Here is an 18,662-nt window from a genome sequence, read left to right on the forward strand (position 1 = left end):
GCATTATATACAATTGGGAGATGCCAATTAGCAAAACCCTCCTTCAAAATGACACCAGTTAATTCCAGCATGAGCCCTCAGAGGGAAATAGCCTTTCTCTTAAACAAATGCTAGTGCCTCATTGTCTTTGGGAATGTCTCCAATCATCCTATATATAACCTCCTGGGGTAAATGCTTCTGGCCCTGCTTTCCTATTGCCTCTGCAGTGAAGAAATGATCTTCATTAAGTTAGTTCATTTGAATAATAGTGTGCTTTCCTTTCCTCTGGTGGCTCTCCAACTGTGGAAAGTTTGTCTCTGCAAGACAATCTCTGACACAGTAAAAAGTACCATGAAGTAAAAAGTAACACACAGATAAAAGATCATTAATTATTAGCACCCCTAATAAAAAGCATAGAACATACTAGACAATATATGTGTATGTGCACATAAAGCAGGCATCTCATTACCAATTTAATTATATGAGCAGTCTGGGAATGAAAGTACAAGACAAAGTGAAAATACGTACATTCTATTTATGGTAATTATTTTAACTCAGGTTTTCCCAATATATAAGCTGATGACCGCTGATGTTAAAGTACACTGGAATAACGATAAGTAAGTTCATGATGTTTAACTTGGTAAATAGCTACCCTGTGCTAGTTTCATCACAAAGGGTTTATTGTTATTCCAGACATCTTCAGAATAGGCTTGACATGATGGTTCAGCATTTATCATTCAGTTCAAAGGAAATATGAATACTAAAGCAAGCTGGGTTTCCCCCTCAGAATCACATACTGAGGAAAAAGCAGGTAAGATTTGGTCATGAGAAATGGAGAAATTTTGTTTTTGTTTTTTTTCCCTCCTCTGTTTTTAATCCGATAACTTCAGATAACTAAATTAGCATTTAGGACCCCAATAAATTAACCCATGAATCAAATGGTATTTCTACTTCTAACTTTATTTTTGATTTTTTAACAAAGCAAAACATAAAAAAGTAAGTTAACCGGAAAACAGATTTTTCTGGTCTTAGAAACAAATATTTCTTTTTATGTTTTACAAACAAATCAAGCTGATCTTCTGACCTTAAAAAAGTCCTGCTCTTTTTTTAATTGGCCACAGAAAAAGAAGCAGGAACCTGAACTACTGGAAAACTTTAAGTATTAAGAAAAATCTGACATCCATATTTAAAAAGTACAGACTTTTTTTAGATCTATAACTACGGTACACTGTACTAGATTTTAGACAAATGAGATTCAGAATAATTCTGATAATTACCATTTTTCTTTAAAATAATACAGACATTCTGGGGAAAACTCCTAATGTTATCTAACAGTTATATGAACATTAAAGGGAAATTTTTTCAGGAAAACAAAAAATCCTCATAACGATACTGAGAACATCAGACATAAAATACCTAGAATAAGAGATGGTGAGAAATCATGCTTAAAGCAGACAGAGTCAGTATGAACAGAAAATTACTTTGTAACTTGATAAAGGTACAGTTTCATAACTGTGTTCTGAAGTCCATACTTTTCTGTAATATTAGGATTGTTCCTAATATTATAATTTAGGTCTGAATTTCTGATTAAAATTACAGAATCAAATAGGTCATCTATATGACGAAAATGTTACACAAGATTCATATATTTACCTGCATATAATACATAAAGTTATGTTCTATAAAATGAGCTAAGATATACCATACATAATGACTATATAAGGCACATAAAAATGCAATCATAAATCTGTGCTGGTTATAATAAAACCTAAACAAATATTTAACAATTGTGCCTGCTATCTTAAAACAGGTTATTAAGACTGCTTCAAAATCACAGCAGAAATTTGAGCAGTTTCCTTTCTCTTGATAAACCATGGTAAACCAAGATACTAAAAGACCATTCCAGTGAGCTGAGATTTTGATTATAGTTCTACAACAGATATTTAAAAAGTGATTCCTAATGAAGATGGCATTTCTGAACATCACTTTGAAATTTAAAAATCCACTCCGAAATTCATCCCACTTCCTCTCCTCTGATTAAGTGGATTTGAACCCACTGAAGAAGCAACTTCTGGAAACAATTAATATGCATAATGCAGGGCGTATCAGGATACCTCACACTTGCACAAAAATGAATGAATGAATCAATGAAGGAAAGCAACCAAGCCAGTCAGTAAGGCAAGCAATTAACCATTTTTAATCCTTACAAGAAATATTTTCTGTTCCCAAATCATTAAGCCTTTCTTAATTCCTCTCTCTCTCTCAGGTCTCATATCCATTTCATTGTATCATGTCCTGGAAGTACCATATCCAAAATATATCCCAAATAGAACCACTCTCACCACTACCATTGCAAAAACTCTAGACCCAGTTGCCATCACGTATCTTGCAGAAAGCTGTGTGACAGTTTCCTCTTTAACTCATTGATTCCACTATGTCCTGCCACAAACTGAGCTCTCCAATCAGCAACCAAAGTGACATCTACGGAGGTGTAAATCACATATTACTTCTCTGCTTAAAACTTCCAGTTATAAACAAAACCATACTCATTACTATGGCTTTCATAATTTGGCCTCTGCCTCTTTTTTGACCTCACTTCCTTATCTTTTTCCCCTTTTTCCAAAATGTGCCCTGAATGCTGGTTTTCTGTCTATCCCTCAAATATACCACTAATTTCCTTTTACAGTCCTTATACCTGTTCCTCTATCTTATTCCCATTATTTAGATTTCAGTTCCATGACCATTCTAAGAAAAGTAACCACCAACTTTTCTAACTCATTTTTTCTTCAGATCATTTCTTTCTATCTAATTGGATAATCTTTCTCTACATATTGATGTATTTATTGTCTACCTCCTCTTGAATGTGGATACTTTGAAAGCAGATATTTTGTTATGCTCAGTTGCAATGTCCAAAGCATCTATAACTATGCCTAGAACACATGAGGCACAGTCGACATTTATGGAATGAACAAAGGAAGCTGGATTATCTGTGTTCATATTGTATTCACAGATACAATAAACCCTTGTGTTCTGGAATGTCTTGGACCACAGACTGAGTAACCAGGCAGGCAACCTTCATAGCAGCAGAAACAGTGGGTTACAGAGGAAGGAGGCCAATGGGATACCCCTCTCCCATTACCATGAGGCTTCTTAAGCATTCCCTCACACTGACCTGAGAAAGAGATGGTTGGTAGAATCCTAGGAGTGGCAGAAACCTCAAAAGGCTGAGACATTCACCCAGCAGATAAAATTTTCATCTGAAATGTATAAAATATTTTTAATTGTCAAGATCAATCATCTTTCATCATCAAAAAGAAAAAGAAAGTTTTCTAAAAACAAGATGGATAAGTTGGACCCTGAATAGCCAAAGCAATCTTGAAAAAGAAAACCAAAGCAGGAGGTATCACAATCCCAGACATCAAGGTATACTACAAAGCTGTAATCATCAACACAGTATGGTATTGGCACAGGAACAGACACTCAGGTCAATGGAACAGAATAGAGAACCCAGAAATGGACCAACAAACGTATGGCCAACTAATCTTTGACAAAGCACAAAAGAATATCCAATGGAATAAAGACAGTCTCTTCAACAAGTGATGCTGGGAAAACTGGACAGCGACATGCAGAAGAATGACCTTAGACCACTTTCTTACACCGTACACAAAAATAAACTCAAAATGGATGAAGGACCTCAGTGTGAGACAGGAAGCCATCAATATCCTTGAGGATAAAACAGGCAAAAACCTCTTTGATCTTGCCCGCAGCAACTTCTTACTCAACATGTCTCCAGAGGCAAGGGAAACAAAAGCAAAAATGAACTACTGGGACCTCATCAAAATAAAAAGTTTCTGCACAGTGAAGAAAACAATCAGCAAAACTAAAAGGCAACCGACAGAATGGGAGAAGATATTTGCAAATGACATATCAGATAAAGGATTAGTATCCTGAATCTATAAGAACTTATCAAAATCAACCCCCAAAAAACAAATAATCCAGTGAGGAAATGGGCAAAAGACATGAATACACAATTCTCCAAAGAAGACATCCAGATGGCTAACCGACACATGAAAAGATGCTCAACATCACTCATCATGAGGGAAATATAACTCAAAACCACAATGAAATACCACCTCACACCTCTCAGAATGGCTAACATTAACAACTCAGGCAACAACAGATGTTGGCAAGGTTGTGGAGAAAGAGGATCTCTTTGCATTGTTGGTGGGAATGCAAGCTGGTGCAGCCACTCTGGAAAACATTATGGAGGTTCCCCAAAAAACTGAAAATAGAACTACCTAAGACCCAGCAATTGCACTACTAGGCATTTATCCAAGGGATACAGGTGTGCTGTTTCGAAGGGACACATGCACTCCCATGTAATAAACATAGCAGCACTATCCACAATAGCCAAAGTATGGAAAGAGCCCACATGTCCATCGATGGATGAATGGATAAAGAAGATGTGATACACACACACACACACACACACACACACACACACACACACACACAATGGTGTATTACTTGGCAATCAAAAAGAATGAAATCTTGCCATTTACAACTACATGGATGGAACTGGAGGGTATTATGCTGAGTGAAATTAGTCAGAGAAAGACAAAAATCGTATGACTTCACTCATGTGAGGACTTTAAGAGACAAAATAGATGAACATAAGGGAAGGGAAACAAAAATAATATAAAAACAGCGAGGGGGACAAAACAGAAGACACTCATAAATATGGAGAACTGAGGGTTGCTGGAGGGGTTGTGGGAGGGGGGATAGGCTAAATGGGTAAGGGGCATTAAGGAATCTACTCCTGAAATCATTGTTTCACTATATGCTAACTAATTTGGATGTAAATTTTAAAAAATAAAAAATAAAATTTTAAAAAAGATGGATACGTTGTTACATATTCCTTAATTACAGAAAAAATATGCAGTATGCAAATATGGACTCTAAAATATTAGCTACTAAGAATCATTATTATTCAAGTAGCTAAGAGTGTTGGCCCCGTGGGCTAAATTATAGACAGTTTCAGCAATTCTGAATTCAACAGTACTATTAATAAGTTGTGTCATTTTGCTGGATGTTAAAATAGAATTTTTAGTATGGTCTGAGGGAAAGTGCCTCAGATTAAGGGTCACAGATCTCCCCCCTCCTGCAATTAACCCTGCTTAGCATTGGTTCTTGCCATAAAATGGAAATCCCCTTATGCCACACAATATCGTCCCACTGAATAAATGACATATCACATGTGAAAGATACTGCACAAAATTAAAGTCCTTACATTAGAACCTGTTGTAAATATAGTTCTCATTCATGTGTATAAACATGCATCTATTACAGTACATTTTGTGTGCAAGGTCTGTTTCATTTACGGCATATGTTTCAAAGCCAGGGAACCCAAAAATGTATTATACAAATGCATATAAACACATTTTAAAAGAAGTAAGTGTTGAAGGTTGCCATCACTGCTTCTAGAACTGAAGTTAAGTTCAAGGGTCTCTGACATAAGAGCTGGAAAGAACATATAAATTTAAAACATTTTACCACACTAGAAGTTTTGCTGGCAGTCATATGCTGTGTAGAAGAAGGCAGAGGTCTCTTAGGAGAGAGAAGAAAGAGTATGGAGGAAAGTTTTGGGTGTGTGTGTGTGTGTATTTAAACGGAAACATGGTAGGTTTCATTTATTTTGAGCCCTATGGGCTTTTCATTGGAAATGGGAAATACTCTCACATTAAGGAGAATGAAGTTAGTGGCAATTTTACTATAAAGATACACTGTGCTCATGGAAGGAAAGAAAGCATTTCAAGTTTTCCTCAATTATAACCTCAGAGTACGACCAGTTAACAGGGTAGTTTCCACTCACTATATATATATATATATATATATATATATATATATATATATTTAACCTGAGCTCCAAGACATTATTGGTGATCCAGAACCCAGTCCTTCCTGGAATAAATCAGGTTGTTTTCTTTCCCTCTATCATACTGAAAACAGACTTTGTATTACATCTTTCTAATTCATTTAAACTAACAGTGGTAGTTGTATGACATACTATTTTAGTATCGGTTTCATAAAGTCATATTTAGAACTTAATTCTCAAAGTATTTTTATAAACTCAGATTTCAGAAATTGCATTGCTGCCTCAGAAATGGACTACATAGGGGCACGTGCTTATAAACATCACAGAAATAAACATATTTTCCTGTCAGAGAATAGAACATTAAAACTCTGGACTGGGCATATCACGTGATTTTTTAAAGACTAAATAAAAGTTCATCTGGAACTTTAGTACAGTTTTCTTCAATTTCATATTTTGTTTCAAATATTAAACATCTGCCAAAATTCAGAGGAAAAAAAACCCTGCTCAATGATTATATATGATTGCTACTATCATTCAGAAAAAAGAAAAAAAAATACACTGTAACAGAATCTGAGAAATGTCAATTAAGGTAGTTTTTTAATCAATGTGGTTAGAAAACACATCTGTTTTGAAATACTTACCTACTACTAACAGTGCACAAAAAGACATTTTCTAACACTCACTACTAAGACTTGCTTCCAAATGGGGAGTTTTCATATTTTCTTTCCAATAAAACAAAGTGGCCCTTTAACAACCATATGGCCCTGTGCTCTAAAAGAAGTTTCATTCAGCATCTATTTTTAGACATAGGTTTCCTTATAAAATATACTGCAGTCACCAAGCTGAATGAGCCCTCATGTTTCTGTGGACAAAGCCTCCTGCCATCCAACAAGTTCCCTACAGCACTGCGGGCCTCAGCGCTGGTCCCATTTCTCCTCTCCCAGGGAATAAGACATTTAAAAAAATTACTAAATTATGTGCCAAACAAGTTATTTTTCATTTCTTTAGAAAGCTATTTTGGGGGAATATATAGGTTAACCGAAATCTTTCTCACTTCTCACGTATTTAGTATATATTAATTTTCTGTTGAGCTCTTTAAATACAACATGCTTTGCCAATAATACCTAAGAACAGATCAGCTCAAAATGCAAACACGTCTATTTCAGCCAATGTTCAAACAGCACTAACAATGTTAATGTTAAATTTCCTAGGTACAGTGGTGAGTTCAGAAACATTTTTACACGCCATCATTTACATATGCTTTACATATATTACATAAAGTATTTTATAACTTTAAATTTTTTTTTTCAACGTTTATTTATTTTTGGGACAGAGAGAGACAGAGCATGAACGGGGGAGGGGCAGAGAGAGAGGGAGACACAGAATCGGAAACAGGCTCCAGGCTCTGAGCCATCAGCCCAGAGCCTGACGCGGGGCTCGAACTCACGGACCGCGAGATCGTGACCTGGCTGAAGTCGGATGCTTAACCGACTGCGCCACCCAGGCGCCCCTAACTTTAAATTTTTTACATTGTATATCTTCCCTACGATATAAGGAAGTCAACAAGAACTGATTTAGCAACTTTTGAACAGCAGAACACCAAAAAAGGACACTTGGTATATACTACTCAGCATATATTTAGTTGCATTCTTATCATTAAAGAAAAATAATAATGAGCCAATAAAATTTAAACTGTTTAATTTGGAATCAAGCTCTTGTTTTGATAATAAATAAATGCCTGGTTTAAATCTTTCTCTACTTATCACAGGTTGACAAAAATCACATAGGAATAAAAGAAGAGGAAAAACTTTTCAAATCAGATGAACTGAGGCCTGAATTTAGCTGCTAGGTTAAAATCTTTCTGAAAATTTCTAGGGGCGCCTGGGTGGCTCAGTCAGTTGAGCATGTGACTCTTGGTTTCGGCTCAGGTCTTGATCTCGGGGTTTGCAAGTTTGAGTCCTGCATCGGTCTCCACACTGACAGTGCAAAGCCCACCTGGGATTCTCTCTCTCTCTCTGCCTCTCCCCTCCTTGTGCTCTCTCTCTCTCTCTCTCTCTCTCTCTCTCTCTCTCTCTCTCACTCTGTGAAGGAGAAGGAGAAGGAGAAGGAGGAGGAGGAGGAGGAGGAGGAAGAAAAAGAAGAGGAGGAAGAGGAGGAGGAGAAGGAGGAGGAGGAGGAGGAGGAGGAAGAAGTCATCTAACAAACAGCTATTCCACACCAAGGAAGTTGCAGGCTTTATAAGCACAGCAGCATGCGATCTGGCATATATCATTCCTGGCCACACTGCATTCCTTTCAGGCCAAGTAAGCACTGTGCTTTCTTCTATCTTGAATATATATAGTCAATACTGAGAGAAAAACCTACAACACATGTGTAACTGCTCTTTCCCCTGAGATTTCAGATTATTTCCCCCATGAGACACTTTTGTTCCCCGTTTCACTGAGCTATAATTGATACGGCATTGTACTAGTTTAAGGTGTACAACATAACACTTCTGATATATGTACATATTGCAAAATGATTACCATGATTTTGTTAACCGTTTAGTTTACTAATCATCGCTCCTCACAGTGAATCACTTACTGCAGGACAAAAATTTGTCATTTGAAAGGGAGAGAACAAAATAAAATTAGGAAGGTGTTATATATTAGTTAATCCCATACAACCCAATACTTACATACCTACATATGATTGTTTCCTTCAATGTAGCATTTCTTCAGGTAATTTCCAGTATCTTCACAATCCACAGATTACAAATCAGTAGTGTTTCATCAGTAGAAAGCATCATTTAGGTAGGGCAGGTTTCTCAATCCCAGCAATATTAATATTTTGGGCCAGATAATTCTTTTTGTGGGGGGCTGTCCTGTGCATTTTAGGATGTTTAACAGCATCCATCATTTTCTCTCATTAAATGCCAGTAGCACCTCCTCCCAGTCGTAAAAATCAAACACGTCTCCAGACATGGATATATGTCCCTGGGTGGGGAGAGGGAAGAAATCTGCCTCTAGGTGGAGAACCACCTATTTAGGTGAAGACCACAGATTTGGATTTTAATTTTAACTGCAAATTTACATTAAGCCAAGATTCTCTGATTAGACACAAAAATATTATATACCAAAACACTGTTATCATTATTAAACTGTAAATATATGATTAACATCCAAGTTCATAAAAATTTACACTTTGAGATAGTACATGAAATTTTATCAAGGTACCAATAGCGAAATAACGATTTCTGATTTTCCAAAAATATCACCCAATTAAAATGTTTCCCTATACCATTTGAGGAAGATTTATTTTGGTTTTGGTCTGGCCCATAATGGGTAGGAGTAAGTACAGGAAGTTTTATCTGAAAAATGAACATGGACCAAGTCTTATAAATTGGCCCTGGTGCTATTTCCCATCATAGCTCCTGTTTGTTTACATTGGAGTTCGTATAAATTGGGTGTTATTTCCTTTCCACTAAGTTTCAAGGTATTAACAGCCAAGGAGGTGTTTTTTGACTTCTTCCTCCCTCCTTTTCTCCCACTTCCCCCAAATAAATAATGCATTGCTTGGAACACAATTTTAAGACTTGTCCCCAAACTTCAAAACTACTCTGAATTTATTTTTACCTAAACCCATCTTTATACCTGAAAGCAAGAACAGTCTTTTTAAAATGGAAGTGAGCAAAATATGCATTCTCTAACAGCTATCCACTCTCCAAGAGAATCATTTATCTGGTCATTTCACAGCTAAAACTTGCAAATTCTTAAGTAAATCAGTTCCATTTATTTTGACTTCCTGCCTCAGCTCTTCCTTCCAGAGAAAACATTACTCTAATATTTTTATCCATTAAGTACTCTTAAAATTAAATGTCCCTATTTAAACAAAATTTCTTACCCTCACTCCAAACACACACACACACACACACACACACACACACACACACACACACACACACAATTAAAAGAAGCACAGATTTCTTTAATTTCTCTGGCTAGAGTTATTCCCGTCTAGTTTTTAAAAAGCACACAGCACCTCCATTTAGTGACTGCCACTTGTGTGAATTAACAAGTGAAAAGCTAAAACAAGTGTCTTTGTTTGCAATATGTAGTAGCACCTGACAGTTGCAAAACTGTCCTTGACCAGTGAACTTCCAGTGAAAAAAAGCTGTTAAAAGTTCACGCACCCCAAATGCACATTCATTATAATTAAACAAGAAGATTACGTGGACATTGATGACAAGGATTATCAGAATAAAATGGCGCCACCTGCCCCATGCTCTCCCATTAATTAGTAGGGAGTCTGAGGCGCCAATTAACAAGAAGCAGAAAAGGATCAGCACACACAGCTCAAGCTGAACTTAAAGATTAACTCTTCTAGTCCGGGCCCCATTTCTTCACCACACTATGTTAATTTGTCTATGCAAGCCAAAACTGAATCCTAGGCTATTCCTTTTTAGAAAAGAAACAGTATCATTAGGAAGACATTTCAGTTGTATGAAATAATTCCCAAAATAGCTGCCCAAAAAGTTCATACGATTCCAGGAACAAGCGGCCATTCAGTATTTCACAGAGATGCAAAATACTAAATAATCCAGGTAATCCCAGGGACTAAACTGCTTTCACATTATAAATTACAAATCTGCAGTAGTTAATATTAACTGTGGGAAACAACTAGAGTACTGTATGGTTAGCAGTAACTAGCTCCACCCTCTCACCCCTGCTACTAAATAGCACTTTCTAGGCGTGAGACCACAATTTTTTTTAAGTTAGTAAATGACTTCATTATTGGTTTCACAGGACTATTATTAGTTACTTCTAAATTTGACCATTCACTCCTTTTAAACAATACTTTCCAAAAACAATATAGGTGTTTTTATACAATTCCCAACTTGATCCATAACTTCTCTGTAGACAGTATTATTATTTTTTTTTAACGTTTATTTATTTTTGGGACAGAGAGAGACAGAGCATGAACGGGGGAGGAGCAGAGAGAGGGAGACACAGAATCTGAAACAGGCTCCAGGCTCTGAGCCGTCAGTCCAGAGCCCGACGCGGGGCTCGAACTCACGGACCGCGAGATCGTGACCTGAGCCGAAGTCGGTCGCCCAACCGACTGAGCCACCCAGGCGCCCCAGTATTATTATTTTTTTTGAGAGAGAGAGAGCACACATACCCAAGCTGGGGAGGGGCAAAAGGAGACAGGGAGAGAGACTTGGAGAGAGGGAGCGAGAGAGAGAAAGAGAGAAAGAGAAAGAGAGAAAGAAAGAGTCTTAAACAGGCTTCCTGCCCAGCGTGGAGCCTGACACAGAGCTCCATCCCATGACCCTGGAATCATGACCTGAGCCTAAATCAAGAGTGGATGCTCAACCTACTAAGCCACTCAGGCACCTCTGTAGACAATATTGTTATTCTAGAAACCGAAAATTATTTTTTGAAAAAGCACTGCAAATGCAAATTATCAACAACACTATAATGCACATGTGATGATACTGTTACATGCACACAAAGTTACTAACATGCATTTTTAGTAACTACTTTATAAGTCATCATTAAATATTCAGGTTTAACTTGCATAATAAAATTCATTCTGCTTAATGTGAATTCATTTTACTAAAAAGATAGTATTTTCTTCAAAATTCAGAAGGGATTTCCCCTCCTAGGCCTTCAATATTCGCCTAACATTTCACCAAAAGTATTTTCCTTTTTGATGTAGACATAAGTATATTTAATCCATAACATTATTAATTGCACATACTGGTGAAAAATACGTAGGAACTTGGCATTAGAGAAGGAATATCCTAAGGCCATTTCGAGATTCAAATTCCCCAATGGCATTACAGAATACATTCTGAAGCATGGGAATAAAAACCTCAAAGAGTTGCTAAGAGAATTAAATTAGATCAAATGTTTAGAAAGACATTTTTAACAGCCACAATGAAATACTGATGCTAAGCAGAAACTCATATGTCTGCCCCAAAAAATCCCTCAAAACATAACCTATGTCTATTGACGCTCATAACACCGACCTTTGCGCCGTATTGCTCTCTATTCATTCAGGTCTGGGATGGGGTCTACAAAATTGCATTTTTAAGAAGCACTGCTGGAGATTCTAATATAAGTAATATATGGCCCATACCAGCCTTGCCCTTAGACATGGACAAACAAGGTCCTAGTCTTGAGGTATGCACTTTAAAGGTATCCCCTCCAATCCCTTTTTGGCTGCATGCCTCACCACTACAAGGAATCCAATGTAACAAAGGACAGGCCTCTCTGGACCTTACCATCCCTCCTTTCACGTGACCATGACCTCAGAACTCTTTTCCCAAAGAACCAGAGTGTGCAATCCTAGGTCCAAAGGATGGCCAAGAGCAATTAGCAAATAGCATATGTGCCTAATTTAGAACTTTTAAATAGATTACATATGCTGTGCAGTTGTCTGTACTCTTGCCTTGCCCCTACAAAAGTGAGGGATAGATCTGGAAAACACTCTACAGACACCTTGTTAAAGACTTTCATCTCTCTCTCTTACCCATGCCCTTCTTGTCTCTCATCCCTACCATTTGTATAAAATTGCATATACACAAAATGCTGAAAGGTATTTACCTCTTCCATGATTTCAAACATACTAGAAAGAAAGGGAAGTGGATAAATGGTGTACTTGTTTAAATATTAGCCAAATTCTGTCCTAGTAACAAATGGCAAAAACATGAAAACAAATACCAAGCCACATTTCCATATCTATAAAGTTGAAAAGAGGAAAGAGAAAACCAATATTAAATAACTTTACCGTAATTAGGGAAATAAAAAGAACTATAGCACTCAGACCTGGCTTTAGAGAAGCTTAAAAATAAGCAGGGGACAGAATCTTTTCTTGAAATAATTCCCATGACCTAATAGGACAGAAGGTACACAGTAATTATGTGTTGAATATATCAACAAATGAAAAAATGACATGGTAACAACTGTACTGAGACAATACTAATATATTAAGGAATATCACTCTATAGGTAGAGAGGCACCTGTTCTAATCTAGAGTTGAGAGAAGTGTCATTAAACATTTTGGTCTCAGCATTCCTTTACATTCTTAAAAAATATTAAGAACCCAAAAGAACTTTCGTTTATTTTTGTTAACATCTATTTTGTTTTTTATTTACCTTATTAAAATTAAAATGAGGGACACCTGTGATGTTCAGTCAGTTAAGTGTCCGACTCATGATTTCTGCTCAGGTCATGAACTCACTGTGGTGAGATCAAGGCCACATCAGGCTCTGTGCTGTGTGTGGAGTCTCCTTAGGATTCTCCCTCTCCTTCCCCCTCTCAGTCTGCCCCTCCCCACCTGAGCACAAGTGTGCTAACTCTCTCAAAAAAAATTTTAAATGAGATGTATATTCATTTAAAAATAATATTAATAAATCCACTATGTTACTGTAACACAAAAATAGCTTTCATGAAAATCATGTTTCTTCAAATAAAAATAATTTGGTGGTAAGTATCTAGCTTAAAGGAAAATAAGATTCTCAACTCTGCCTCTGCATTCAATATATTATGATATGTTATTTCGCTTGAAGTATGTGAAGGCATTCCTGTCTCCCACAGATAAAGAGAAAGGAAAAGGGGGAAATACTTTAATAACCTTTTCAGATAATGTGGATATAAGTCTTCCTTAGTACTACACCAAAACTCAACATGTAGTAGGTTTTTTTAAGAGTGCACCCATGGGCGCACATGGGGGAGGGGCAGAGAGAGAGGGAGGCAAATGATTGGATAAGGGCTCTGGGCTGACAGCAGAGATCCCCATGTGGGGCTCTAACCCACAAAACACAAGATCTTGACTTGAACCAAAGTTGGACACTTAACTGACTGAGCCATGCAGGTGCCCCAACATGTAGTCGTTTCTTAAGTTTCGTTGCAATGTAGAATCTGAACCATAACAATGAAATATTTGTATTGTTACATTAAAATACATTTTACTACCTTTTACTTTGACTAGATCTTTTATCCATATATAATTGTATAAAATCATGCATTAATCATTTGGAAAATATAAATATCAGTTCATGGACCCCCAAAGAGTTTGAAATGTTAACACATTTCCTTACGAAACGACAAAAAAAAAAATCACATCTGCTAATATCCACACCAGTGTCATGAAAAAAGCTTTTAAATAGTTGGATACTCTCAAGGCTCATGGCAGCAATCACAAGGTTTCCAAAATTTAAGTTTTTATTTGAATTTTTACTTAAAAGTTCATATTTTATCAGCAGCTCAAATACTGTCCATTATTGTCCTCAACAGGCTCACTTTCTTTTCAAAAAATTTTCCACCAAATGTCCAAATCTGAATTGTCATAGTTTGTTGGTCACTCTTTCAATTAAAGATGCTGATCCATCAAAAAGGAATTCATTTAGCAACAACTCCTGAGTAAAACCACTGCCCTTCAGTGCGCGATGGCAGGCACAGAGCATACTTCCATTACATCACACAGAATATTGAAAAGGCATGTACACAAGCGTTGAGATTTAATAAATGGATATTTTTTACCTTTTTATCAAGGACATTTTTAAGTTAAATGTTCACTTTTCTTTTTTACTTCAAGGATGTGACAATGGAGAACACAATGGTAAAATGCCTGTTGCCACCACCTTTGGTTGGTGCTAAGGTACCAGCCGTTTTCCCTACTATTGTCTTTTGAACCACTAAAGCAAATGTCAGCACAGCAAAAAAGACAAATAATGTCTTAGTATTATTATAAAACAGTTTTGAATGTGCAAAATGTCCAATAGTTTCTTAGAGACCTCCCAAGGGTCCTTGGGGCATACTTTGAGGACCATTATTCTCCCTGCTCCTTCGCCTCATGTATCAAGAAGCCCATTGGGTCAAACGAACATCCTCCCACTCCCACCCCACCCCATGCCCTTCTGGATGATACTCCATGTAGTACAGAATCATTTTGTTCTTGGCAGAGTCTCTTCTTTCACTAATCTTGAGGGGGAAAATCACTGGGAAATACTAACATTTCAAAAAGGCATCAATATGAAACCAGGAGATCTGAATACTGATTAAACCTGGTGGTAAAAATCTACAATTCTTATCACTTACTTTCCAGGAATCCATTTTATATGAAAGATTGAGTTTAAAGAGGTATAAAATCCCTTTTAGAATTTCGATGTCATGATGATAAAATCAGATAATCAGATAAATGGTCCAGTATGATCTTACCCCTACCATAAAACAGAATTCAATCATCCCCACACCTATTCCAGAGCCAGGTTAATTAACTTTCACTCTATATAAACTGAAATATAAATTGAAGAGGAATGCCACTCAATTAACTAATTGAATATTAATAGGAGTTTAGCATAATATTAAACTTTACACAGACTTGTCAAGTTAATATAGGTGAGGTTTTTTTCATTGTTTCTTAAATCAGGGTAGTTGAACCCCTATTTTTATTAAGTTAATTATTATTAACAGGTTTGACTGTACATCTCTTGCATAGATTCTACAATTATAAGATAGTGCAGCTTCTGAATTTAGATTCCGATATAATATCTGCTAAATTTACAAATATTAATACTAATCACAGATCAGAATTAGAAGAGATTTTAGAGTTAATTTAGTAACAGAATAGCAAATACACTTCCATTCTTACTTGCTCTCTCAAGTATTGCAGAATGATTTACTCATTCACTGAAAAAATATTTATTTAGTACTCCCAACCTGTCAAGCACCATTCTAAGCTCCAAATATATAGCAATATATAAAACAGAGACCCCGGCCTAATTTATCACTCTAGTTTTTCTTCTCCTGACACAGACACAGCCTCCTAATCCTCAAAACACTACATGAAGGAACCACTACTTATCAGACTTGCCACTCATATCCAGTTAAATATCTTCAGGCTTACAGTGTCTCACATGATGCCAGATGCTATAGGAGAGTCCAAAAGAGTAAAGGATAGTAGTTTCCATAAAAACAAACAAACAAAAAAAAAAAAACAACAACAACTATAATCTCATTAGGAAAGAGAATACATACATACATAAAGCAAATATATAAACAGCACAATAAAATGCTAGTTTTAGACAATCAAATAACAGGTAAAACAGATGAGATAACTTCACACAATGTTTTTTGTAGTTCATCACTTCTTTACCCTCACTACTTTCTTTTCTCCTCATGTGTCAGCAGTACTGTTCCAGAAGTCTACATTTTTAAAAATTTTCTTCGTCTTTCAGAACACTGTTCACTCCCATGTATATTATAGGGGAAACCAATCTGTAAATCCTAAAGAGCAGAGGAGTCTCCATACCTGTTTTCCCAGTCAGCCTCTTCCAGAACACAAATACTAGCCTGGGAGGCATCTCTGCATGGGGCGGCTGTCTTACTTGTGAAGCCTATTCACGTGGGTCCTTTAGTACCCTCCCCCCCCAACCCCCGGACCTGTAAGTCAGCCAAGGAAGCAAATATCCATATTTTCTCAAAGGAAAATCAGATAAAAATAATTTTATCCAAAATTAAATCAGTTGGAGGAAATACATGAGGAACTAGCCTTGCAGGGCTCAAACTAAAGAATTAACTATAAAAACACTACGACTTTTACATAATCAAATTGGAGAGATACAGAGTTTGGTGGAGAGACACTGTTTGGTGGGAAAAATAACTTTTGAAAGTCATAGATTTACTAAATCTGTTTCTCTATTTTGTACATCCTCTTAATTTACCTTAAAGACCACACAATGTTTTCCCAGTTAAAGAACTTGTTATTTAATGAAAATGTTGCATCATTTTTAAATCAAGACAAAGGCACTTAAAAACAACATAAATCCCCCCCTTAAAAAAACTAATTTCAACATTTTTGATATTATGATAAAGTTTAACCTTCCAGGAGGTCTTTTAAAAATGCTTTCTTACTTATTTCTGATGGGCTCCCCTTTGTTTTTGTGGGAGACAGACACCATTAACAAACCCAAACTGTGTTAATTTTTAAACTCTTTTCTCAGAAATTTGCTCCTTCTTCCAAGCACTATTATGCTATGGTGTCTTTGCGTAAATACTTATAATTTGACGTGTGTTATAAAAGTTTATATTTAAGATATAGTAAATGAAGGACAGATGTTTAAGACATTGGGTCCACAATGAAGTTGTAAATACTGCCAGCACAGTAAATTCTGTGATTAAATTTAGTCTGTTTATGCAATAAGGGTATTTACACAGCTGGAAAAGCACCAAAAATAACTGTGCTGGGATAATATTAATTCAAAATCAATACTAATTAGAAGCAGCATAGGTACAGTCATATCAAAGTACCTAGAGGCTCTGTCAAATAGTTATGCTTAAGACTAGGAATGACTCAAATATATCAAGAATCCATTTCCTTTGAATTAATAATACTGTAAATTATTGAAATAATTCAGGTTATTCACTTGTGACCTTAGACAAATTACTGCCTCACTTTCTCCTTTTGTCTAAAATATACCTTTCCTCTGACAGACCTAATGTTCTAGATATATTTGTACATCCAGACACAGACTTCTTTAGTCAAATCCATAAGTTCCTCAATTGTCTAACATATTCCTGGGAGTAATTATTAAATTTCTCATGAAGCCATGCATCTTAATTTGTTATGAGAATAACAAAATGGCAGGGTTTTTGTTTTTGTTTTCATTTTTAAATGGCTAGTAAACATTAAAGGTCTCCATCAGGGCCATTCAGAGTGGGGTAACTGCACCGAAAAATCTTTGACTAAAGAGTAATGTTCATTGTTCTACTTATTTATGAAATACTTCGATCAGTATCTTAACATCTTATGTAGTACATGAGGCAAAGAAGGCTAGTCATCACCCATTATCCAATCTTCCCTTCTTGTGGCAACAGAATCCTGGTTTCTCAGGGCAGCAATATATCCAGCTAAAAAACCATGATGTGGTCATCTGATTAAAAGCTAGTCGTGAAATGTAACCAGAGATGAGATACCGTGAATTGCTACTTACAAGAAGGTACCTGACTAGGAGATTTGTCCATATGATCTGTCCCTTTCTCCTGCTGCCTAGAAATTGGACGTGACAGCTAGAACAACACTAGCCACCAAAAACCATGACATGTCTTTGAAGTCACAATGTAGGTTAGTGGGGCAGAAAATCAAAAAGAGACTAGAACCCTGATGTCTATGGAACTGCTATGCCCTCCCTGGATTGCCTACTTCTGCACTTCTTTATATGAAAAAAATACATACACTTCTCTTTTTCTGCCATTAATTCTAGTTTCTGTTACTTGCATCCAAATGTAATTTCTAAAAGATAGCATATATCCAGAATATGAGAAACTGAACATACATTCTATGTCCTGATGCCTGATGAGGGTGACTCTAGCACTTCTATCACATAATATGTAATAAACCTAACATGGCTTTGATCTATGTGGGCACCAAAGCTCATCTGGAATAAATCTTCCTTAAGCTATCACTGAACATTGAGTGGTTTTCTTACCATAAGACATTTAAGGTAAAGGTACACCATTGCTCTGAAATAAATGGTTCTAGAACTTTTGGTTGCCTAATTAGATTATCCCAATTTCCTGGAGATTAGAGCTGGTCTAAGAAAGGAGTCAAAAGACTATTCACATGGCCAAGCAGTTTCTGTGGAGCTGAGACCCCTGAGCCCATTCTCTTTGAAATTCAAGATATTGGATTTGTTTTACATAAACTGGGATGATTCTGAGAGCAAAGGACACCAAGACACTAAAAAGAAAGGGGAAAATCATCAAAATCAGGTCCTGGCTGATGGAGTTAGTTGTTAAACAGAACTGGTTTCAATATATTG

General features: G+C 36.4%; 1 protein-coding gene across 13 annotated transcripts in view; it reads right to left on the reverse strand.

The window, feature by feature from the left end:
* Positions 1 to 18,662, reverse strand: part of BMPR1B (bone morphogenetic protein receptor type 1B) — a 419,833-nt gene that overhangs the window by 126,885 nt on the left and 274,286 nt on the right. For 5 of the 13 annotated variants that reach the window (XM_045056071.1, XM_045056076.1, XM_045056072.1 and 2 more), the window contains one exon: positions 8,536 to 8,829. The exons of the other annotated variants lie outside the window; for them this stretch is intronic. The gene's annotated coding sequence lies outside the window, so the exon portion shown is untranslated. The remainder of the gene's footprint in view (positions 1 to 8,535; positions 8,830 to 18,662) is intronic. 13 annotated transcript variants of the gene reach the window in all.

The sequence above is a fragment of the Felis catus genome, chromosome B1 (genome assembly GCF_018350175.1).
Source record: "Felis catus isolate Fca126 chromosome B1, F.catus_Fca126_mat1.0, whole genome shotgun sequence".
NCBI classification, from domain to species: domain Eukaryota; kingdom Metazoa; phylum Chordata; class Mammalia; order Carnivora; family Felidae; genus Felis; species Felis catus.